The following is a 26,917-nucleotide window of genomic DNA, read 5'->3' as shown; positions in this document are numbered from 1 at the left end:
CCTGGGGCAAAGCAAAACACTTTCAGGGAGAATATTCATACCTTGAGAAAAATTACATTCATAACAAGAAATTTTGCAGGCAACTAGCACATTATGTTTCTAATGATGTCTTAAATATTTGTGGTGATAGGCTGTTGAATTGGTACGTATTTAAATTCAAAATGACAACAACTACCCTGATTCACTTTTCCCAACCATGGGGCAAAGTGAGACAGACTTCATTTGAAGAATATTTTTATAATGTAACTTTTCCTTTTAAATCAAAAAACACGATGGGAATAAAAAAAAAATAATATCAATAAAAAAATGCATATGCAAAGTTTCATGTTAGTTAAAAAATTTAAATAAAATCTATTCACATAAAACATTGTTTAATGTGCAGTTCGTTTACCTAAACAGTACATACACAACAAGCAATCCAGTCAATTTGGATATCATTGCACCATTTCCCTTGACAAACCGGACAAAACCATTCCTTTTCATTGTGTACATCTTTTTCAATAAAGCATTTCTTTAATTTTCTTTTCTTTTTGTTCTTTTTTATATATTTTTTGTTTAATTTATTGTCATTGTTCTTTTCCATTAATTTTTTTTTGTTATTGTTCTTTTTTCGTCCTATTGTTTTTTTCTTATTGTTCTTTTCAAGAAATTTTTTTTTCATTTTTGAAATGAATTAGTCATAATCTGATATTTTTCAGCAAATTTTCTTTTTGGTAGATAAAGTTTTGGAATATGAAGTATGTCTTCAAAATAACTTGATAAAGTAACAATAATCTCTGAAAAGCTTTCAATTGGCTTTAATTTATCGTGACTCATTAATTCTAATGTAGTCAACTCTGGCTGCTGTAAAATTTCACTTTCTTTTTTGTTATTGCGTTCAAAGTGAATTTTATGAGGTATGGATAACCTGATTTAATTATTACTGTCACTCAGAGATACCTCTTGGATATTCATTTTCTAACAATTGCTGATTAAATGGGACAATTCCAGTTGCTCTAAAACTTAAAGTAGTATTTTCCATATTAGCAGCTCTTAAATATGCTTCATTAAAAATTTCTCCAAGATTTTCTGTTTTATTCGTCTTTCAGAACTATTTCGCATCCATCTCGTACATGCTTGATTAAAAAAGTTTTCAAAGGCTTAAAAAATCCACAGTCCAATGGTTAAAGTTTATGAGTTGCGTGTGGTGGTAGAAATAGCAAAAACAATCAATTGTCACAGCATAGTCTATAAGTTTTAAGCTTTTGATATGGGAACGATGACCGTCAAATATAAGTGAAACTTTGTTGATCAAGGTGCATCGTACATGTTTAACAAAATGTTGTATATATTCAAGAAATAAATCAGTATTAGCCCAGCCATTTTCTGAATAGAATAGTTCCAACTGGAGTATTATCTGTGAGTAATAATTTCTTTTTTAGCGCTTAAATATCATCATGGATGGTACGTAATGGCCAGACTCATCACAATTAAAAATTTGGCGTGACTCAATGTGATATTTACCTAACAAATTCTCTAAATTACTAAAATAGATTTTAATATTATCTTCGTTCAAACCAAATACTCTGCTTATAGAAATTGCATCTGGTTTTTTTAGTGATAAATCTGGGTGGCTCACACAAAGTCTTTTCCTGCTAATTTATTATTTTTGTTAAAAGGATTTGGAATTAAACTTTTTTTGAAGAACTCAAATACTATCATTCTAATATCTTTCATTAAGGGACCATAAAATGAATTGTCCATACACTTATTTATAATACACTTATTTAGATCTTGTTCTTGGTTATCAGAAAGCACTTTTCTAATTCTTCCAAGGAAATTAGTATGCAAACTACTTTCAAGTAAAGCTTTTTTAACACACTGAATACACGTTAAATTAACATAAAACATTATACAATGCTGACACCTGTTGTTTTAAATGTTTTGGCCTTTTTACAATAAGTAGCACCTAAAGCAATTTTTTAGACCATAGCCAGATTAGTAACTCTAAAAATGACCCGCCCTTAAATATATATATATATTTATATACATACATATATATATATATATATATATATATATATATATATATATATATATATATATATATATATATATATATATATATATATATATATATATAAATTATCTTAGTGTATTCTGCAAAGAGAGTGCTCAATGTTCTTAAAGAACAGAACAATAACAAATTAGTAAAAATACTTATCTAATTTTTTCTTTCTTCTACTCAGTGTTTCTCCATCAGTAGGTAAATCATGAAGAATGTCTTAACATTAAAAAGTTTTCAAAATATAGAAAAAAAAATTATTTCACAGGAAGTTGGGATTTGTTATAAATAATTATGTAATAACTGTAGTATTTTGCAACTAGGAAGTTGCATTAACTACACTAGGTAATTAAATATTCATGAAAAGAATTCTTTATAATTTGGATAAATTGGACTGATTATTTGTTTTTATAGTTTTTTAAAAGGAACTTATTTTTATGTCTGCATTTAGGATTATTTCTGATTTTTTATTCAGTAAATTTTCTTGATTTTTCATTTTATTGATAGTTTATTTTAATCAATAAGGCTTGTACCGCTATGATGGCCTAATAGTAATGCAAAAAAAATTTGGGCCTTAACTTGACAAAGTCAGAAAAAAAATTATAGAAATTTTCAAAAACATTGGCTTCCAAATTGAAATTAACATTAGTTTAAAAATTGTGAATTTTCTTGATGTCACATTTAACCTATCGGAAAATTCTTATAGGCCTTATAAAAAACCTAATGATGAATTATCGTATATTAATACAAATTCGAATCATCCCCCAAACCATAAAACAAATTCCCATTTAAATTAACAATAGACTATGTCAAAACTCTTCTAATGAAAATATTTTTAACTCTTCCAAACGCATGTATCAAGATGCTCTTAAAAAAAGCGGATTTAAAAATTTCGATCTAGAATTTGAAACAAAAATTGCAAAAAAAGCGAAACAGAAATAGAAATTTTATTTGGTTCAACAATAAGCAAAAATATTTCAATAAACATTGGAAAAGCGTTTTTAAAATTAGTTGACAAAAATTTTTCTCCATCTAATAAACTGCACAAAATTTTTAACACAAACACTATTAAAATAAACAATAGCTGTACAAAAATATCGAAAGAATTATAAAAGGTCATAGTTTTGTATTGAATAATAAAATTGAATTTTTAAAAAAAAATTCTGAAAAATGTAACTGCAAGCAAAAACTTGACTGTCCCATGACTGGCAAATGCTCATCAAAAAATATTGTTTACAAATGCATTGTTTTCTCGCAAAGCAACCATGATAAACAACATATTGGCTTAACCGAGGGCAAATGAAATAAACGTTATGTCAATATATATATATATATATATATATATATATATATATATATATATATATATATGTATATATAAGGGCGGGTCATACTTGTTTTTTTAAAGTTGCTAACCTGGGTATGGTCTAAAAAGTTGCTCTAGGTGCTATTGTAAAAAGGCAAAAAATATTTAAAACAACAGGTTTCTTGTATTTGCAACTTTACTGCAAAGATTTATCCCTTAAAGGCTTGCAGCTAAAAATATAAGAAATTCATCAAGCACTTAATATGATACAAAGGCCATATCCATAACTAGCGCAAAGAAGTATTTTTTTGGAGGTGTTATAAGCAACTTTTACTTAATATAAAAAAAAAAAAAAAAAAAAAAAGAACCCTCTTCATTTCGGTCCTGTCAACAATAAGGGGTTGTAATCGACGTCGAAACATAAAATTCACTTAAATGGTAAAGTTCTAGATGATATTAGTTTAATAAAACAATATAATGGAACGTAATTTACAAAACGTCTGGTTTACAGCTAACACTAGGTCGTTCTGTTCTTGATGCAGTACCCTGTAAAATTATTCCATATCGCGATTCATGTCCAAAAACGGTTGAGCTTGCTGCAGAGATATCTTGGATAGCACGCTCAACTGCCTGAGAGTGACAGGGTATACCAAGAATGAAATTAAACTGAACGTGTTGAAGCTTTTCATTATCAATAGCTGCTAGCAATGGTAATCGTGTGAGGTTAGCCGTAGTACAGTCAATCATATCAAATTAAGTCAAAGTATTGGCGTTTAGCTTGATACTTGACTTATCAAAAACACGTTCGGAAGAACTACACAAATTACTCCTCAAATTAAGTACTTTTCAAAAACAGAAATGTAGCACAGAATCATCACTATCACAAACACCAGAAATATGAATGTTTTCGGAGTGGGCAAATAAGTTGTTGTTCTGCAACACAAGCTCTAATATTTTCTAATCTTCAGCTCCAAGCTCATGACACTGCTTCAGCATGTAAAAAAAGTTCTTTGCACCATTAGCGCAAGAAAGATGACTCTTGATATTGAACCATGAAGGAGCGTAAAAATTTACTTTAAAACGTACAATTTTGTATAGTGATGGGGAACAGACTTCTTTTGACATATACAAACTCAAAATTCTGTTTGCTTTTGTCAGCCACCTAGCAGGGTTTAAATTTCCTGGTATTGCGTTCTGTAAAGACCCAATTTTAATACTATTTGAATAAACTTGCTACACTGCTAGTAGTTCTCTAAGAAAATATTTTTAATCTGTACTTATATTGTTATTAACCTCATCATTAATCTCAACCACTTTCCCTAACATAGCTTTAAACTTTGAATCTGGTAAATCCTTGGGATCAAAGTCTAGCGCACTCATAATTAGACCACTAGAACTACTAAGACCTCTAGTACGTCCTCCATCAATAGCAGAAATGTATTTACGAAATGGTAGTTCATTAGCATGCAACAGGCAAACAAGCCATTGCAGTGGTCTTGCAACGCCATTCTCTAATTTTTGAATCACACTATTTTGTTTGCCTGTATTGGTTACTGTACCGTCACAAACCGTTTGTGACGGTACAATAAGATGTTATCGATAATTTGCAATTATTGATAACATCTTGCTTGCTACGTCAGGTGCTTTACCTGTTTTTGGAATTACATGATCAATCTAGTTATTGTTTGGAAATGATACAATAACATAATGTTCTTCTTTTATGGTTCTACGTATACCAGACTTCTCAAAAAAAGTTAAGTCTTTCTTCCCATAAAATCCAATACAAATTAATTCTTGCATTTTGGCAGCATGCTTAGAAACTTGTTTCTGCCGCAAATGACCTCTCCCACGTCTAAGTTTTGCAGGTTCTATTGCAGTTTCTGCTGACTATAGCTTCATATCTTTTAGCATTGCATTCACTACAAGACAAGCATCTCTATTACTAATCTTGCATCTGTCCAAAGCTTTGCACAACTCCAGATATTGTTTCATGTTTCTGGGTGCTGCAACACCATCATCAGATACACCACTGGAAATTTCATGATCAAGAACTTCATCACCCATGTTTAGTTGAAGTTCTACGTTCTCACCACCATCATCATCACCATCATCACTCATGTTGTTGTAAATATAATTTATTTTTGTCTCATATATTATTTTCTGATTGCGCCTAAGTTTTAAACGTTTGACTGCTCTCATTTCTTTTTTTGCAACATACCTGTAGCTTTTATATCTATAGCACCAATATACATTTTTCTTTCAGTTTTTTGGTCCAAACAGGAAGACCATTTTGTTGAAGGTATTTTTTGCGACAGTGGACAAATACATTGCGAATTCTTTTGTATACCGCTTCAACACGTTTAAAAGTGCATATATCAAATACAGTTTGTAATAATTTCAATCAGTCTAGGTAGTTGATGGATGTCTTCTGAGAACTGGGATATTTACTAAGACCCTTAACTTTATCAATCAAGTTCTTTATCCGATTGACTACACTCTTTGTGTAATCACTGGGATACTCGCAGTGTTGTAGATACTTTCAACTTCATATGCTCGAGCTGTCACTTTCTTCTGCATACAATCATATTTATTCTGCTTTTAGTAGTAGTCATACAGTCTGGAAACATCACTAGATGTAGGAAGTTGATATTTTTTTATAACTGTTGGCTGGCCCAGAACTGAGTTTTTAGTCCAAAGTCTGTTGCTGACGGACTTCATTTATTAAAACTCAAAATAATAAAAACCAACTTGTCCAAACAATATCAGATGACAATTAGAAAAGATTGATTATAAACAACTGATTAATATAAACCCTGTTGTGGTAAGAATCAATAATCACTTTTTATAAACAATCTAAAATATAAAACAGATCATGTTAAACACATATATTACCGTAACACAGGGTTTGATAAGGGTAAATTTACGATATGCTAGGATTACTTTGGGTCGAGTTAAGGTTATGTATGATTACTTTATGATTACTTAGACTTATCTAATATCATTTCATGTACCAGCAATTGTAATATAAACTAAACGTAGTAAACACTAATAAGAATATGCCTTCATAAAGTTGTTATGCATTTTAACATTACTTCCCTATTTTTGACTACAAGATGCATATACTTACTAAGCTTAAAATTTAAAAAATCTTATGGTCCATAGATTTCGGACCATGCGAACAAGTTTTTTTGCTAAAGTCATAAAAAGAAGAAAGTATGACCCGCCCAAATATTGTATATATATATATATATATATATATATATATATATATATATATATATATATATATATATATATATATATATATATATATATATATACACACATATATATATATTTATATATACATACATATATATATATAGATATATATATATATATATATATATATATATATATATATATATATATCTATATATATATACAATATAAATATGTAGATATATATATATATATATATACATATATATATATATTATATATATATTATCTTTTTTTTTGTAGATTTTTACTTGAACATTATTACTTATCTTTTTGTTGGTATGTTTACCACTTTAGACTATTAATATTTTGTTATTTTTATTTAAGTTCTTTTTTTTTATTTTTGATGGTCAACTTTAGGCTTGATTAAGTTATTGGAAAAAATACTATCAACTTAAAATTAATTGATAATTTATTGAAATGATTAGAACTAAGCAAGCTGAAATTGATTATCATCAAAATATAAGACATGCTGCTTGGTAAGAAGAAATTATTATATGCCTAAATTAGTTAACCATGGTTAGATAAGTTAAAATTAATTATCACATAAATAATAGAGATAGCCTAGATGAGATTAATCATCCTTAAAATGTACGAAATGCTGCTAGACAATAGGAATATATTGTATAGCAAGAAGTGATATTATTTTAGATTATAAATATTTAGCAGAAATGAGCGATATCTGTCAGCATTGCTGTGCTTAAAAATTTCTTGATGACACACTTTTTTTATATTGCCATAATAGAAAGGTAGTTTTGCTTCTATTTTCACTACTTCCGCGAGACTTACAGGAAGCTATTTCATAATTCCATATTTATTTAAAATAAATTAGAATTTAATATGCCTGTTTTTATTTTGCTTTATTTACTGATAATGTTGTTTAACCTATGAATCATAGCCCGCCATGTTTTAAAATATGTGGTCAAGTTTTTCATTGTGTAGGTAATCTTAGGCCAGATCAAGATATCCCCTCAAAATTAATAACTATATCTCTGACCCACTTGCAGCAGTAAACTTTAGAAAGCAACAACCTCGCAATCAACTTTACTTACACAATTTAATGTTTCATTTGCAAACTATAGTTAGTGAAGTTGCTGTTGTATTCGTTGGAGTTGGTGCTGCATCTGCTTCCAGGAAAGCTATTTACCCAATAGGTCATTTAGAAGTTTTATTAAGAATGTCGGCTAACTTAGATCCTACGGTTTATTCCCCTTTTTTTCCCAAGTGATGGCATAATAGGTGCACAATCCTGAACATGTAACATTGGTTAGAAATTGTGTAAGTCAGTTTTTCTTTAAATTTTAAGTTGAAATATAGTCTTTGATTAGAAAAGATCGCAATTTGTATGATTCTTTTATGTTTGCTTATTATTCAGTTGTAACAATAGTAATATTGTTGGTAATATGTTTAATGATAAAATTGAAACTGAAATGGATAACATTATGCTCGAAGTAATTAGTGTAAATGGTAATAGGTGACATAAAAATAGTTGTTGTCAAATAAAAGAGATAGATTTAGAAAGGATAAAATTTATCATTGTTGAAATGTAAGAAACGCTGCTCAGCAAGCAGGTAACTTACTTGCAATAAATCGGTGTCAATCAGTGTTAATTTCTGTTAATTCTATTTTGCTTTAGACACTTGAGAACAAAGCAAAGCATGAATTGTCTATTTATAGTAATATTATTTATATATTTATAGTATATATTGAGTGATTTATAGTATATATGTTTATAGTAATTTTTAGATAAATAACAGTTCACTATAACAATTTATAAACAAACAGTTAATAACATAAATGATTTTAATATTTTTTATAATTTCAAACATGATTGTTCCTTTTTTTTTTTTTAGTTACCTTTGTCATCACTTGATTAGTTTGCATACTGATGAAACATGGTTTTAGTTTTATAAATTTAATATGTTGTTAAGTTTAATCTAATAATCATTAGGCAACAGTCAGAGAGAAGCCGGAACTTAATTAAGAAATGCTGGGAATTTATCTTTTAATCAAGGTAAAAATAATTTTGTTTACAGGTAACAGAAAAAACCAGCTGCTATTATCTATTGTGTGTTTTTTTACTTTTTTTGACATTCTGCTTTGAAAACACTTTTTTTCTCCTCCTCTTTTTCTTAGATGAAAAGTAGAATTAATAAAACTTATTACATATTTCTTAATACCACATATTAAGTATATAATATAAGAAATATCTTACAGGTTGCTAGCTATTATTTGATATAATTGTTTAAATTAGTAACTATAATTGTCACTCGATTGTTCAAATATTGTAACAAGTACTTTAGTTAATAAAATATCTAATTAATTTGTGGTATTATTACGTTGATTGGCCTATATTTTTTATAATGTTTTCTTTTTTAATTATTCTTGAGAGACAGTAATGTATGCTTACAAATATCTTATGCTTTGCGCTGTTGTTACTGTGTTTTGTGTTGATAGAACTAGGCTTTTATAGCTATTTTTATGTTCTTTATATTTTCAGAAATATTATTATCCTAATTCAACTCACAATAAAATGCAAATAACACTTTTGTATTTAAAAATTGTATTTAAAACTTTTTTTTTCTTTTCTTTTTTTAGGTATTTACAGGCTTTACTTGACTTTCCTTTACTGGTACCTGCTGTGTTGTAAAAGATTGTATAAAGAACTTATCTGATGTCAATACAGTTTATATGTTGTAAACTACAACCAATGGCGTTGCTTATAGGGTATAAAACTTAAAACATTATTTATAGATAATTTTGAATTTAATTTTTTAGATAATATATCAAGTTATTAACGTGTTTTTATTGTTAAAAATGATTTGATTACTAATAACTCGTATTACGAGTTGCTCACTGCAACTATATATATATATATATATATATATATATATATATATATATATATATATATATATATATATATCACAAATTTTGATAAAATAACGTTACCTATGCGATTAGTTTTTGCTTATTATAACTAATCAGCATTTGATTGAAGAGGCATTATTTTTGTTTCTTTTAAACATTAAAAAAAATATATAATGTCACTTTAATCAGACAGGTTTGTATCTTTATATGACAATAAGATTAAAAAATAAGTTTTGAGTACAACAACTTTTATAAATTTACACAATCTAACTGTTCAAATCGGAAAATCTTCACAATAAATTTCACGTTGTATTTTATATTACTAAATTCTAATCACAAGTTATTACACAGTGAAAAACTCTCAATTTTTAAATCGTTGTTGCTTTTAAAAAAAAAAAAAATTTTTCAATTATATTTACGGTAATGCACTTCTAAAATAATACTTGTGTCTAAAGCACCTCAAAATAAAATTTGTAATAATTAGTGAGTTTCTATAATTTATAATAAGAAAAAAACATAAATTAGCAGAAAACCACTTATTAAAAATATTTTTTATTTTAATATGTTTTATCAATAGACTCATCAGAAATCAATTATTAAATTAAAAAAACATATATATACCAGATATTAAACTAAATAATATTATAAATGTCTTAAATACTGTAAATTTTCTCATATTTGTGGATTTGTTGCTATTATTTTAAAAAGAATTAAGAATTGCCTTTTAAAAAAATTTATTATAATTATTATATATGGATTTATTATAATTATTATATATGCGCACTTATTTTGATTGTTTTTCAGGAGAAACTTATTTCCATGACTGCATTTAGAAATTTATTCCAATATTTTATCATTATAAATATTCTCGGTTCGCATGTCTGTTTATTTAAAAATTAAAACGCACACTATAAATGTTTTTAAACCATATTGCGTAGTTCATATAAAGTAGAATAAAGGAAACCTTGTATTATTGATTAAAAAATAAGCTTGTTGACATTTCTCTAAAAGTGTTCTAATTTTATAACTTATGATAAAAATGTTCTTTTTTTATAATTTTCGATTAAAAGTATTCTGCTTTTACAAAATAAATATAAAAAAGCTTATATTTTTAAAATTTTTTCAAAAATTTTTTTATTAATTTTACCCTTTTTGATTATTATTTCCCGTCAAATTTTACGGCGTTGCTCTTTATAATAGCCAAAATTATTTTTAGAAAGAACTAAAAATGACTTCTAGGGTAAGAGATGCTGTACAAAAGTATACGTGTGGGTATCATGAATCAAAAAAGAAAAAGAAAAAGAGAAGAAGCTGCGGATAAACAAAGAGATAGTCTGGCAAAATTTTTAAAACCAGAAAAGGTTCAAGAAACTAAAAATAACTATCATATACCTAGTACCATTCTTGATGATGGTGAAAGCGTGGATATGACAATTAAACAAATAAAAAATATCAATGAAGCAGAGGGAAACGCATTTAAAAAAGTCATCTCACTGATATTAAATAAACAAGATTAATCAGTGAAAACTTTCTGGCATCAAAACAATAAAAATATCGACAAAGATGATATAACTAGTATTACTATGAATGATATTGGCACTTGAAAACGAAAATATAAATGAAAAAATTAGAATAACAATTATACAAAATGGCGTAATACAAGTGAACAGTTACGATTTTCCAAAAGATTTTAATTATAGAAATTTTTCTAAATGCTATTATTAAAGAAAACTAACGAATTGGAACAATACATACGAAAGTAGTTATTATATTCCAAAACTAAGGATTCCACAATCTGTTGTGCATGTAAATTGTTCTCATCAAATACCGCTGCTCTCTGTTTTAATGGATTAAATGATTGGGTACATTTAAGTTTGTGATAGCAAAGTCACAAATGATCAGAACACCATTTACAAGCCATGCACAAATTTTTACAGCTTGTAAATAATTTTAAATTTGGAAAAACTATTGACACAGAACATGAAAAAATAATTAAAAATTAAACACAGCGCTTAAAATATGTTTGTAAACTTTATGATTGATTTATGTAATGAAATCAAAATCTGTCGTCGATTTGGTTACTTTAGAAGCAAAAGAATCCAAATTTCTTTATTGCGAATAAAAGCATGAGCACCATTGATTTAAAGTTTTTTTGCGTTATTTTTTTTTTGGTGATCTAATTTTGTGTTCACACTATATTGATTGCGCTGGGTAAACTATACTGCTATATGTTATGCAGTTTTCTGTGTTTAAATTGATCGGATTTAAAATGCAAATTAACAATATAAACTTATCTTATAAGTTGCTGGAAGCATGATATTGCAGTGATATAACAAAATAGTCAAAGTTTCCTTGATTGGAACTATAAAGTTTTCCTTAAGTAATCAGTAATAAATTCAAAGGGTTGTAAAAATAGTTCAAGTAAATAGGATGGTAACCAATGTCGCTGTTAGGGGTTTAATTAGTAGTTTCTTCTTTTTATTTCTGTAAGCAATTCGTGAGGAATAAGCCTATTCGGTTTAGTTATAAACACTGGGTTATAAAAATTCATGTGGAATGCCACATAAACTTACTATTTGTGAGGGTAAGAAAACAACTGAAAAGAGTGATGATCCACTTAGAACTCGTGTGGTTATGGAATGCTTGATTGTTTGTAAATCTACCAATCACTATACCTTCTTTGTAATTTTTTTTACATCTTTCTATTTGATATAACAACTTGAAGAATAAGGTTGACTTTTGACAGATGCTAAGATTAAGGACAAAATGTCTAGGTGTATTTTTGAATACAAGTTATTTGGCACTATAAAATTATTAGGTGAACCAGGAATAATATAGTCACGTTCTGCAGCAACAGTGTTAGGTCTATACCAGTTGGAAAAGTAAAACGTCGTGTCAAAAATGAAAGTCGTTTATATGTAACACAACCAGCTCTGGTCAAACACTATTATAAAGTATGGGTTACGTTGACCTTGTTGATTGTGCACTTTAGATTTGCAATTAAAGTAGAGGGGAAAAATGGTACTGGCCACTTTTTGTAAACGCCATAAACCTAATTATTGAATACAGATAGAGACTACATCAGCTTTCAACAAATATCAAAATCCTGCAGGGGAAAATTAGGAGAACCATTGTTGCCGCTCTACTAAAAATTGATACACCTAGAATAGACATTCTCTTTCTGGTCTTGGCTCCAGCGCTTTACTCAAAATTAATACACCTAGAATGGAAAATCTTGTTCTTGTCCTAGCTCCACCGTTCTAGATAACATTCGATAAAATAAAGTGGGGCATATTGCAATAACTGCACCACAAAGAAGACGTTATGTTTTGTGCCAAAAGATAATTTGTACTAGTTGCAGCAAATATGAGAAGCCAATTCATATAAAAAATTGTTTCTTTATATATCATCACAGATAGTATGCGTGAGTTTGTAAATTGTGAGGTTGCATTGATAATATTGCATACAATTTTTAACATTATCTCTCTTTATTAATTGTATAACATTATTGTCTAACAATTCTCTAACATTGTCTTTAATTTCTAACTTAAAAAGCATTTTTCTAGTTTAAAAAAATAGAAATTTGTTTTTTCTAAAGTTAAAAACAAATTTATAAATTAAAAATAATTTTCTAATTTCCTATTATTTAATGTTACATATAATTTTTAGTTAATTACGTTGCCTATAAAAATAAGCATAATAGGGATAAAGAAATTTTAATGAAACTTGAAATTATTTTTGTTAAATGCATTATCAGTAACATATGTTTTTTTGAAGGAATTGGATAATTTTAAAACTTGTTAGGTTTTGCTGGGATAACAATAGAGTCTTTCAAAGTTATTTTTATTAAAAGATAAGAAAGTAATTTAATCACAATAATATGAAGGTTAACGTACGTTAATGCACTGCTATACATATTCGAGTTTCAAAGTTATTCATTAAAACAAAATTTTAAAAGTACGCGTGGTGTGTTTTTTTCTATTTTTGATAGCCATAAAAAAAAGCTATACGGTATTTTTTTATGGCTACTAAGACGTTAAACGCTTTTTAAAGTTTTAAAAATACTCCCCCCTCCCCCTCATAGCTTCATAAAGTAAACAATAAGTATTGTTTTTCAATATATACATAGTTATTTTTCTGCTGCTTGCTAAAATATATTGAACTAAGGAGTAAGTAATGAAAATAATCGGTGTGGAATAGATTTACCAACACCTGTATGTTACAGGTCCAGACAGCTAGTATATTTAATCTTTTAAGAATCTTAGAGGGTTACTTTATAAGTTACCAACTTCAAGAGGTTCTTGTAACTTAATGTTTAATTTTTTTTTAATTATAAATTAATAGGTGACGTTTAAATAATGCTTGAATTAAAACATTTAAATAGAATCTAAGTTATCAATGTGAAAGTAAAGCCATTAATCAAATTATTTTTGTGTAAGATCTGTGTAAGTTATTTGTTTTTCAATACTTATTACTGTATTGACATTTCAAATGTTTGGTTTTTTTAATAAAGAAGATATTTGAAATGTACAAAAAGTGATATTACTAGAATTTAAATTCCACTTATGTAGAGCTTTTTAATTTTGGAAGACATTTTATTATAAGACCAAAGACTTGTCTTTAATAATTGAAAGGTTTATTGTGAAACAATGACAAACAACACTTTTTTCAAAAATGAGTTATTACCATTTTTATAATCATAAATAGTATACGCCAAAAAGAAATTAAAGCAAAATTCATACTAGCCAAAAAAATATTAAGGCATAATTTATAAAATTGGAGCTATAATTATAAAATTATTTTACTGTAAGCACTGATTTTATAGATTTAAATAAAACTTAAAAGTCATTTTTCTCAATTATTTGTTTTTTTGGCATGTCAATGTTTCACAATAAGCCCTTCAATTGATTGACTTAAAAGATTAAATCAATAAACAATCATTAAATATCAGTTACAATAAAAAAACTCAATTTAAAATATGATTTTTATTCGTCCGATAATGTGATTTAAATCAATCGATTTTAATCAAAATAAACCTGCATATACTCATCTTCATTAGGCCGAGGGTCATTATTCTTGTTTTCATTAGTTTTTAATTGATTCCATAGGTTATCGTTTATATTTAGTTTGCGTACAACATTTAACAGCTTTAAGTTTATACATTTAATTTAGTTATAACTTAAATAATAATAAACTAGTTTATAGATTTTTATAGCAATGCAAGATTGAACTTAGCAGAACTTCTGCTCTGAAGACAAAAAAAGAAGACAGTTAAAATGATCAGCAAAAACAAAGATTAAAGAGACAAAAAATTGTGTATATCTTGGTGTAGATGACTCTTCAAATTATTTTAGTAATGATTTATCCTCAATTTCATATAATAATACAAGAAATTTTATCAAAATAGGGGTTTTACCTATAAATCCAATCTCTTTGCAGAAGTTGAACGTTTGGTCTGATAAGTAGAGTAAAAAAATTTAATAAATGGTGAGATTTTATTTAAAATTCCTTTTATCTGATGATTGGAATTCCTTACTCATAGGTTTAACTTTTACAATTTATTAATGACTTTTTCATATTTTAAGGATAAAAAGTCAGAGTGTTAATTAAAATTTTCTTGTGCAATAATCAAAATATCAAAGCTTAGATCATTTTTGAAATCCATTTGAAATCAACTCATAGGAATAAAAACATAGTTATCATATGAGTTTAAAGTTTTAACAGTTGCCGATGTTTCATTATTATTCATTATATAAATGTTTTTTTAGGTTTATCTAATAGACAAAGGTTATACAATATTTTTATAGATGTTATTAGTTTTAAAAGTTGCATTACTATTAATATTCAGAATAATAATAAAATGTAAAAAAAACTTATTTAGAAACATTAGAAAAACATTGTTTTAAAGTAAACTGTTTTGTTTTATGGTCCCGTCTGTTCTCAAACGTTAACGAAAATTGTTTTGTGTTAGTACCAGAAATTGAATGAACAGCAGCAAAGTCCATCGTAAAATAAAACAATTCGAATCCACGAGCAAGTATATATTTTTATCGTTATAATTTACCCTTTGTCATTAAATTTATTTGCTTTAATAATGAATATTGTATTTACTTTCATAAACTTTGAATGTTAAATGTAGTTTGTTATATAGTTTTTAAAAATATTATAAACACTATTGTTTCAAAATAAAATTCTTCCCCTAAAGATGTGCAGGTATCATTGGCACGAACGGCAAACATTGAAGTACAACTTGGTAAATTAAAAAACATATGAAATTTAATTTTAAGCATAACTAGAAAGAGTAAGAATGATATGCCAATTAATTTTTTTCCTGAGGTGTGTCATTGCCAATTGAAGCAGCTGAGAACTTATATACTCTAGAGCAAAAAATAAAGGACATGAAAATACTTAAGCACATGGTAAATATTTTTTAATGATCCGTTTTTGCATTTTGTATGATATCTTTATATGAACTATGTACTTTAAACAAAATACTCTTCCAAGGTTTTTTGTAACTAAGATTTTATATGAAATTAAATCTAACCAAAAGTAACATTAGTTATTTTCAAGTAGTATGTTTTGCATCTTAATTTTTTGAGATAAATTGGAGTTAAAGACGAAGGATTTTGAATATGTTGTTTACTAAGAATAATTTTCAAAAGATGCTTACCTTTAAAATTAAACGATGTAGGGAGAGGACAAAAAACCAGAATTGGAAAATTGTTGATTGCATATTTTGTCAATGTTAAGTGATTAACAAAAATTGTTTTTTCAGTTTTAATTTTGCATTACACAATTACTTTTAATTCGTTTTGTTCTTTGGTGCATAATAAAACAAACACGAATTTTTGTGCAGAAAATAAGAAGTCAAATAAGCATGGTTTAGGCCGGCATGTGATAGAAATTGCGGAAGAAAAGATGAGAGTTGTGAGCACCAAATACCATTAGCTAAACATGATTCAATAACAAGTAGTTCTGCTGGTTTCAAAACTACTCCATAAATTTCAAATGAAATTTCTTTAATTTAAAACATAATGTGGCAGTTTTTGATATGTTTGGGTTTGCAATATGTATATTGAACGGAGAAATCATGTAAATTGAAAGAATGACTTTTATAATTGTGCCGTACATTTTTGGTTTTATTTCTCATTAAATTTTAACCTAGCAATGCAAATCACCTATTTGTTCCAACAATCTAATGTTACGTAAAACGGTAGGCCAATATATAACAATTTTTGTTAAAATTCAGTATATAGATTATTTATAAAAACATTTGTCTTACGTTTTATACAATACTGGCCCAATCCATCAACAGCTGTTAAACATATGAGTATATTACAGTACAATAATGTGCATGATTGGTGTTACTGTGTGTACTTTTTGAGTGCATTGTCGAGTATATTTTAAAGCTTTTTTTATGGTTTTATAAAGTAAATATGTAGAGAAATTGGCGAAGAACCATTGAGATAGTAGCATTTTGTCTATACTGACGTACTTATTTGCATGCTTTCATTATCGAGTATCCTTAATATCCTTTATATTTTGAATTTAACAAAGTTGAAAGCTACTGCATAAAAAGAAAAGTTTTTACATCATTTAACCTATGACGCATTTCTCAAATCATAACTATTTTTTAAATATTTATAAATAATATAAATGCATATAAAAAAATTTTATAAACTTTAAAAAAGGCATTAAAATAAAATAACCTTGTAACAAGGAAAACGTAAGGTAAACAAGATAGTTTTATTTCAGTCTTTAGCCATACGTAAAAGATCTATTGCGAAAACCGTTAACGTTTGCTCAAGCATTATCTTTTCTTCAATCTTTAATATCTCCAATTTTACATGAAATGATAAAAAGAAAAGATTAATTCAAGGAATAGAGAATAAGATATCCTAACAGTTCATTTTTCACAGTTCGTTTGAAAATAAGATGTGATTCTGCTCTCATAAAACAGATTGTAACGCAAGATGAAGTGATACAAATCTGGCAATTTAAGTATTCGATTTGAAACAGTATGTTTTATATAGTATGATTTTGATGCTGTTGTGCATATAACATAAAGCTTATATATTTGAAATTAGACTATACAGTTTGTATATTAAGCTAAATCTTTTTATCTTTCTCAACCTTATTACGAAAGCCCTTTTACAATTTCAGTAAATGAAAAGTTTTTGGATATTGTTTCTATAAAATATTTACTTTTAGTTACGGTTTATTCATAATTTTGTATAATGTGATAACTGGTTTTAACATTGCAAGAATATTTTTTGTTAAAGTTTTTACAAACACTTATTTAAAGCAATAAATAAAAAAGTATTTGCATATTTTTGTGGCTACCTGTTAAAATGTAAAAACAATTTATATTGTTTGCAGCAAATTGAAACACAAATAGTGTCAATTGATTTAAATTCTGCAATTAGAATTACAGTTAGCCGCAATAAAATTAATGGAATTATTTAGCACTACTTTCAGTTGATGACCTTGTATTTCTAGAGAAGACTCTTTCAAAACAAAGCATGTTGGAATTACCTGTTAAATTTATCATTGTGTTTATACATAAGAAGTTTAATATTTGGATTTTATAATAGTATGAACTTTAAAATAACTATAATAAAGCAGTTTTGATTTATTAGGCATTTTTTATATAGCTTAATAACTTGACATAATATGATTTGCCAAAATTTATTTAAAACTTTAAGCTCAATGTGAGAAGTTATTTAAAACATATAAAAAATTTTTTTTGCTTCATTTAAATTTGACTTTGTTTAACTTTATAGATTATTATTAAATATTATTTATTAGGCAGTATTTTACTTGTTTTTTTAAGTTTATAACGTATTCAAAATGAAACCATTATAAAAATCAATTTGTTTTGGTAATAAATGTTTTTCTTTAATTTGATATGAATTTATTATGTAATTTTTTAGGCAAACATGTATTATGCTAAATATTTTTTTTAAAACTATTTTAATGTTGGTATAGTAAACATTTTTTAAATATGTAAATTTATTATATATGTGTGTTTCATTAATGAAATGGTTATTAAAGCGATTCCTAACGTAAAAACAATAAATTAAAAACATTTAAGCATAGAGTAGAACTAATAAAAATGTTGATTTTGCGTTCTGAAGTTAAGGCAAAAACAAAATCTAAGCATTTTCAGATTATATCAATAAAGCAGAGATATACATAGAATCTAAGATTAACTTGATTTTAGTGAAAAGATTGTATATAATATTTCTGAAGAACAATTGTATAAACATCAAATATAATTTAAACTAGTTTTAAATGTATTGCATTATTAATTCAAGCTAATAATAAATATTTTATTTATTAATGTTAAATATATGAAAAAGAAATACTCTTTCTATTCCGGTAATTTAAATATGATTTAACATTTAAAAGCCATTTATTTTTGTTCTCGAATTCTTATACCCTCGTTTTATTTTAATATACAGCGTAAATGTATTACTAGCTGTCTTACCCTTAAAGTAAAGGGTCTTGCTATGTCTATCCTACACCAAATATCTCTATACTTGTTCATTAATTAAATATTTTTCAGTTAGCGATAATAAAAAAAAACTATACAAATCGTCTACCTTTTTGAGTTATGAACCAAAAAATTAATTTATAATATAAGAAACTTTAAAAACTTTAAAAACCTTTGGTTGTGCAAACCGCTATTTAATAGCTGTTCGGAAATTAGTACCCAAAGCAGATATTCTAAATAATAATTAGAATACCCGCTAGAAACTTGATTATTTGCAATTGGTATAAAAAAAATTAATAAAAATTCGAAACTACACTTTAAAAAAATCCTTAATGAACTTAACATGACCAGTATAATACAGGTCATGTTACGTCATGGTTTATTTCATATCGATAACATTATTACTTATTCTTTATATAGTCGTTTTTTTTTTGTTTTGATAACTTTAAAATTTTTAAAACTCTTTTATTTGCTATAGCGTAAGCAAGAAGTTCCGAATTTAATATCCACGACATCTTTAACAAAAGCGAGCTTAATTTTTTTGTCAAGGTTCGCGTTTCAGAGTTATAGAATTGAAAGAGTGTTGTAAGCACAACTAAACTAGCCCTCTTTGATAGAGTGGCTATCTCAATCTTGCTGAGAATTATTACCCAAAAAAAAAAACATATATAATATCTTTATATGTTATGTAATATTCAATATAACATTATTAGAGCTTTAAAAATGTTTTATTATTTATTATCATTATTAAAATTTATTTGTAAATACTTTAGCCCTGAACACCCAGGGTTAAAGTATTTACAAAGCAAAAAAAAAGAATTTAGAAAGTTCTTTTCAGAGATTTTCAATTATTTCCTTTTTTAACAAAATGTTTAAAATATCATTTTGTTTTTTAGCGTTCCATTCCAACAAAATTCTAAAGTTTTCCCAATGTCATGCGGAAGTTTACTTTTGGAAAGTGCTCTTTTTATGTTCTTTTTGCTTTGTATTTATCTATTAAAATTTAAATCCAGACCACGTCATAGTTCATGCATATTGTAAATAAAATGCTTTAATGTTAAATGAGCGTAAAAAAATAATGTTTGCATTTCATTTATTCTCAAGATGACAAATGAACAAGTTTATTTATTTTGTTTAATGCAGTTTCCAATTTCCTAGATTAAAAAAATAAATTGTTAGTTCTTACTGTGTTTCAAAAGTTTCAAAGGTGATTTTAGCGCGCTCATTCTATTTTTATTTAAGCTCTTCAATAATCCGTCACTATTTTAAAATAATAAAAAAGTAATGTACAAGTTACAGGATTTTAATCCTTGAGTTTTACGACGGAAGCGCTGGAAGCTAACCACTTTGGTCACTAAGGCGCACTAATCTGACAATTTTCAACACTATGTATTCAACAACAGACGGAATAACTTTATAAAAAGGTAAATTAATGCTTTAAATCAAAATTTACAAGATATTGCCGCAAAGCAAATTAAAAGTAAAAGTAAAAATGTAAAACTTGATGTATATTTAAACATTCCATAAGTTATGTAAACTTCAAACATAAAGTTTTAAACTTTTGTAAACTTTATATTTGAGGTTTACACAAAATAATCATTTGCATAAACTTTTGTTTACATTTTCATATACAAAAAGTGCTATGATTCTCTTTCGTCATTTGAACGGGTGTAATGGATGCCGTAAGTTATGGCTAAATACGTTTAAATGACTAACAGGGGCAGCTGTAGGTGCAGCAGCATTAAATTTGATATTAAAATGTTATAGGATTAAAAAATATCACATATAACTTATTACTAAATTAAAATTGTGATGCATCTAAAATTATTCTTCGATTATAACTCTATATGCATAGATTACAAACATATACATTTTTGTATATACTATTTTCATAAGTTTTTTTAAATAGTTCAAAGTAAAATAAAAGAAGGTCATGGTTTCTTTTTGCTGGACGCCTCATAACTCTAATATTATATAGCCACAATGCTACAGGTTTCCACTTTTATTTTTGGAGGAAAAAACTTATAAAACTATAGTTCTTGTTACGTCCGGAATTCCGCCTGTAAGTCTTTATGTAGTTCCGGCAAATACGCTTCTGCTTGGAATTTAAAGTTTCCATTTCAATACACCTCTAATAAAAATACCTATTTCATTCTTAAATTTTGATAACTCGTCTAAAACTTTTGGTTTACACAAGCAAAAGATTTTTGCCCTCTTTACACAGAAAACAAAATAAAATAACTAAGATTCTTCACTCTATCTAGTCCAAATTGATTAATTTTTAATAGTTCTCAAAATAAATTGAAGACCTGAGATCAAGAACGTCTAAAGTCCAAAATAATCAAAAATTGAGATAATGTGCAATAATGTTGATAGACATGTTACGCATATTGTCTTGTGATAACTTTTCATAAAATTAATGTTGGAAGCAGTGAAAATATCACTTTAAGAACAATAACGTCCTGAGATCAAGAACGTCCTAAGTCCAAAATAATCGGAAATGGAGATAATATGCAATAATATTGATAGGCATATTGCCTTATAATAATTTTTCATAAATAATAATTATTTAATTAGCGCTAATATAATATAACATAATTATTTATTGCCTAATAATTAATAATTATTATTAATGTTGGAAGCAGTGAAATTAACACTTTAAGAAATATAACATCCAAAGTGCATGAAACACTAACATAAACAAAACATCTACAGAACGAATTCATTAGCTCAGATTGAAATATAACAAAGCGTTACACATCTATGGGTTACATCGTCTCGATGAACACTATGAGTTTGCCAATTAAATCTGCCAAATTCAAATATTTGCAAAAAGTAAACAAGTTTGTTAGTGATGAGGCTAAGTTGTTTTATCAGTCGTTACTTTCCATCCAAAATAGTGAAGGTAATGACTCCAATAATGAGATTATTGAGTTGGATGAATAAACATTTTTAATAGCCTAAATATTTTGAACAATAGTTTCTTAGCTGATATTTTGTTAATATTCTACCAGCTTTTATTACATTTTTTATTCTACTTTATATTACATTGCTATTAAGCTGATTAATATGTTTTGTAGACATTTATTTCTTATTTTTCGTTCATCCTTGACATATGAGATCAAGAACGTCCTAAGTACCGCATTGTTTATTAGCCTTCACTGAACAAGCTTCAATCGTTTATCCTCTAAAAATACTAATCTTTTATCTCTCAAGACTTACTTAATTTAAATTAGTAATTTCCATTTGTAAATTTTTTTGAATAACTTAAAAAAAAAATTGTTTTTTGGTTTTTTAATCTCCTGAAAAATGTTTAGTTTTTGACTTGGGACCTTCTTGATTTTATGTCTTCAATTGTACTATGTTATGTATTATTTTATTTCGATCCTTATTATAAGTTATTTTGTTGTTAGGAGAAAAAATGTTAGACTCTAGAAAGTTCTATTTATTGTGTATCGCTATTACAATTGTAGTTTTATTCTGTAAAATTAAGCAGGATGTTATTTTTTTGGTTTTACCTAAGTCTTTTATTTTATTCTATTTTTTTTTTCTTTAATGTTTTACAAAGTAGGTTTTAGTAAGTTGTAGGTCTTTTTGACTGTTATGGCTGTGTTTTTAACACATAGAATTATGTATTTTTCATTTTTCTTGCTTTGTAATCTACTTAATAACTAAAATCTTATTATAGTTGTTTGTAAAAGCACTTTTTGAAAAGCGTTTTTTTTAATTTTAAAATGTGTACATTTTCCTTGTAAGTTGTCTTCAGAGTTTAAAATAATGACCTTTAGCATTTTTATAAACAAAATATAAATTTTAATTAGTTCATTAAAACTTTAAAAAGAATGGCTTATATATATATATATATATATATATATATATATATATATATATATATATATATATATATATATATATATATATATATATATATATATATATACATATATATATATGTAGGCCTCGACAGGAATGGCCGGTGATCGCCTGCGCCCACTTTCACACTTAAGTAAATTTACATTGGCAAAGTTAAGCCCGTGCAAACATTTTGTTAAATTTAACAGTGTGTTTAGATTGATATGTTAAAACAATACTTTGTTTTAACTTATTTTAACTAATTTTGTTTTAAATGTGCTAGACAGTTAACGCATTTAAAGTAAAGCTTTGGATTGATAAGTATTAACTGTTTATACGCGTAAAAAACGGGTCTTGGTAAGTCTATTCCACACCAACCTTATATACACTTATTTCCTTTAATATATATATGAATAATTTATTAAAATATTTATATATAAAATAATTGATTTAAAAACTGCTCTTTTAAAAAAAGTTAAACGATAATTAATTTTTTTCTTAATCTTTCAAACCTTAGGTGTGGGAATAATTACTTTTCTACATACTTAGGGTTTATTTGTACTCCTAATCTATTTATTTGTTCCGAAGAGAAATTCTGGTTTTAACGTCTTTATACTCTAACTCTCAACGATAAAAACTTTCAATACAGCTGCTTTAATACTAGTCTCGGCAAATATTTAACTAAGCAGGTAAATTTTAGAAAGCAGAACTATTAAGGAGGATGGGGAAAGATTTAAAGAAAATGTTAAGAACTGTTACAAATTTTCATAAAAGAATTAATTTTGACATATACTGTGGACATTTAAATTTGTAGCCCTACAGACAGTAGTACTGATATTTACACTTATCGATACATAACGTTATATAGGTGGACTTTTTATATATAAATATACATACTACATTTGGCATTTGCATATCTCAAATAATAATTCTATTAAAATATAATTCATTTTTTGTTGTTTTTTATACGTGTCTTTTTTTTTCAGATAAAATAATGCGGTTTTTATATTTTTCTTTTTTTCTATGCACTTCAAATTTTATTTACAATTTTATTTACAATTTTATTTTCAATTCTATGCACTTCAAATTTTATTTACAATGCAAGTTTATTTCAACATTGCATAGAAATTTGTTAAAGCAACAAAGTTGCACTAATAGAGAATACCGACTTAAATGGTGTTGAGTTATTACACTTGGTATAAAAAAGTTGTGAAGAAGTTTGTTTTTTTGTCACGTATATTTTTAGCCTATTATTTAATGCGCTTTAATATGCACTGGTATCCTGACAATTTTGTGAGTTAAAAATACAGCTAAGCATAAAAACATTTTTTTGTTATTTTAATTTGGGCGCTTCATTAAATTTAAAATAAAATAAATTAGGCAAAAAAAAATTTATCATTTTCAAAAAAATCTAAAATAAAAAAATAACTATTTACACTTTGCACAAATAATGCTAAATTACTACTTTTCACCACTAAATCGGCTTTTACTTATATTTTCACCATTAAACCGACTTTGAACAAGACTTCCTTATCACTCACACAAGGTGGGCATTACTACAAGTAATTTCAGCATTACTTTAAACAGACTAGCTAATCTGAAACGCGAATTTATATATATAGAGATATATATATATATATATATATATATATATATATATAAATATATATATATATATATATATATATATATATATATATATATAGATATATATATATATATATATGTATATATATATATATATATATATATCTATATATGAAGACCTCAGTGCAAAAACCAGCGTTGTCACATTTTACAAGTTTTGAGAAAATATTTATTAATCATTAATAAAGTCTTTATATAAAACAACAAAAAAAAGGCAATGTCTAAAAAACTTTAAATAAATTAATCAAAATACGATTATTTTTCCTTCATCTTTAACTTTTTTTGCCTAATATAAAAATTTTTATGAATGATCAATAAATTCTTACTCAAAATTTTTTAAATGCGACAACACCGGTTTTTCCACTGAGGTCTTCATATATATATATATATATATATATATATATATATATATATATATATATATTATATATATATATATATATATATATATATATATATATATCTATATATATATATATATATATATATATATATATATATATATATATATACATATATATATATATATATATATATATATATATATATATATATATATTTATATATATATATATATGTATATATATATATATATATATATATATATATATATATATATATATATATGAGGTGTTCTGACCCATAAAGTGAGATGTTAAAATTATCTTGTTTTTTATCCAACTTTTGAAAAATATTTAATAATTGGTAGTGTCACAATAATGTTTTTTTACTGTATCTAAGTTAAAAGTAAAAAAGTTGCTTAGAAAACATAATTTTTAAAAATGTTTTTATATATCGTGTTCTAAAGCTTTTATTTTTTACATCGTTTTTGAAAGCTCAAAAATGTGAAGATAAAACAAGATAATTATAACGTTAATAAATTACGTGTCTTTACCAAACCGACCATTTTCATTGTATCTATTCAAAACCGATCATTTCTATACTTGCTCCTTGTTTACTTTATAATTTTTTTTATAAAGTCGTTCATTCTAAAAAACTGCTTTATGAGCAAATAAAATCAAAATACACACTTTTTCCGCATAAGTAGAGCTTATAAGAAAATCACAAAATGGTTTGTTATTCTCCAAGGCGCATATCGCCAATGACTTATCGATTACTGCTCTATCATCAGTGTGGTTTCGGAGGACTCAGGTCCTTCCTTAAGCGTAATAAATTTTCAATTGTTTTAATTATCTCGTCTTTATTTATAGGAAAATATATATATACATATATAGGAAAAAAATTTTGACTGTTAAAATATAGTTTTAATGTTTATCTCATATAATAAATATTTTATACACGATCGTTCAATATACGCAAAGCTGTTATGTGTTGAAAGTTAATTTATATATATTCTTTGCCACCTTGCAAGTTACATTTTTTGTAATGAAAAAAAAATAATTTTAGGGTTATTTTGTTTTATTAGGTTAACCCACATATATTAAATACTTCTTAAGGAGAAAAGGGGTCAAGAAAAATTAGATTTTTAATGAGATCATGATTACATTTTGTACATAAAATAAAATTTTTTTTTAAATTACTCAATATCAAAATAGGTGAACTTAAAATTTTTTATTATCAAGGTATTATTATTAAGGCAAATTTTTTTTATTATTTTTTATCTTTTTTTAGAACAATTAAAGTTTAACTTTTCAAGATCTTCAAAAATAAAAAAATGTTTTAATTTGAAGATGGTTTATTAAAATTTTAACAGGCTATTTTTGTTCGAAAAAGTTGACAATAACTTAGTTTAAATATCAGTAAGCCATTTTTTTTTTAAACTTAGTATAATTTTATGTTAAGAGGTCAATTATGTTTTGCAAGCATAGAATTATTTAGTAAAGTTTTTGTAACTGATGCTGATATTTAAAGGAATACAGATTTATAAAACTCATTTTAGTTCAAAAAATATGAAATAAACTTTCAACAAAGATCTTTGTTTAAAATATTTCGAAATTTTAAATAAATCTTTATTTAAATTTTTAGAACAAGTTAATGTTATGAAATTAGAAAATAATGTTAATTTTAGTAACAAGTAAATAATAATAAATTCAGTGCGCTTAGTTAGAAGTCTTAAGTTATAAATAACTTATAATTTAGTTTTACTCTTAGTTTAATTGTTTGTGTTTACCCCAGAAATATATAGTTATACAGTTACTTATGGAGTTATGTAGTTACTTATGGAGTTTTTTGAATTAAAAGCTTGTATTTTTTTTGTTCATATGAACATTATGATGACAACAAGCTAAACAGATAAGTATGTTATGTATAAAAAGCATAGTTATTTATAATAAAATCACAAAAACAAGTTTTAATTTCATTTGATTTAATAAAAACTTCAAATAATTTTATAATTTGTGATAAAAGATTCATTGCTTATCAATTATATTAATCGGTCAATCAAAATATAATTAGCATCATTTAGTCATCAGTTTGTTGG

General features: G+C 25.9%; 1 protein-coding gene and 1 long non-coding RNA gene across 2 annotated transcripts in view; one reads left to right on the top strand and one right to left on the bottom strand.

The window, feature by feature from the left end:
- LOC136091427 (uncharacterized) overlaps positions 1–26,917 on the bottom strand; it is a 139,405-nt gene that overhangs the window by 60,550 nt on the left and 51,938 nt on the right. The gene's annotated exons all lie outside the window — the stretch shown is intronic.
- The window catches only part of LOC136091632 (uncharacterized), a 7,283-nt gene continuing 546 nt past the window's right edge, over positions 20,181–26,917 (top strand). The window contains exon 1 of the long non-coding RNA XR_010644140.1: positions 20,181–20,402. This is a non-coding gene — a long non-coding RNA (uncharacterized LOC136091632). The remainder of the gene's footprint in view (positions 20,403–26,917) is intronic.

The sequence above is a fragment of the Hydra vulgaris genome, chromosome 15 (genome assembly GCF_038396675.1).
Source record: "Hydra vulgaris chromosome 15, alternate assembly HydraT2T_AEP".
Taxonomy (NCBI): domain Eukaryota; kingdom Metazoa; phylum Cnidaria; class Hydrozoa; order Anthoathecata; family Hydridae; genus Hydra; species Hydra vulgaris.
This window is presented reverse-complemented; position numbering and strand designations above follow the sequence as displayed.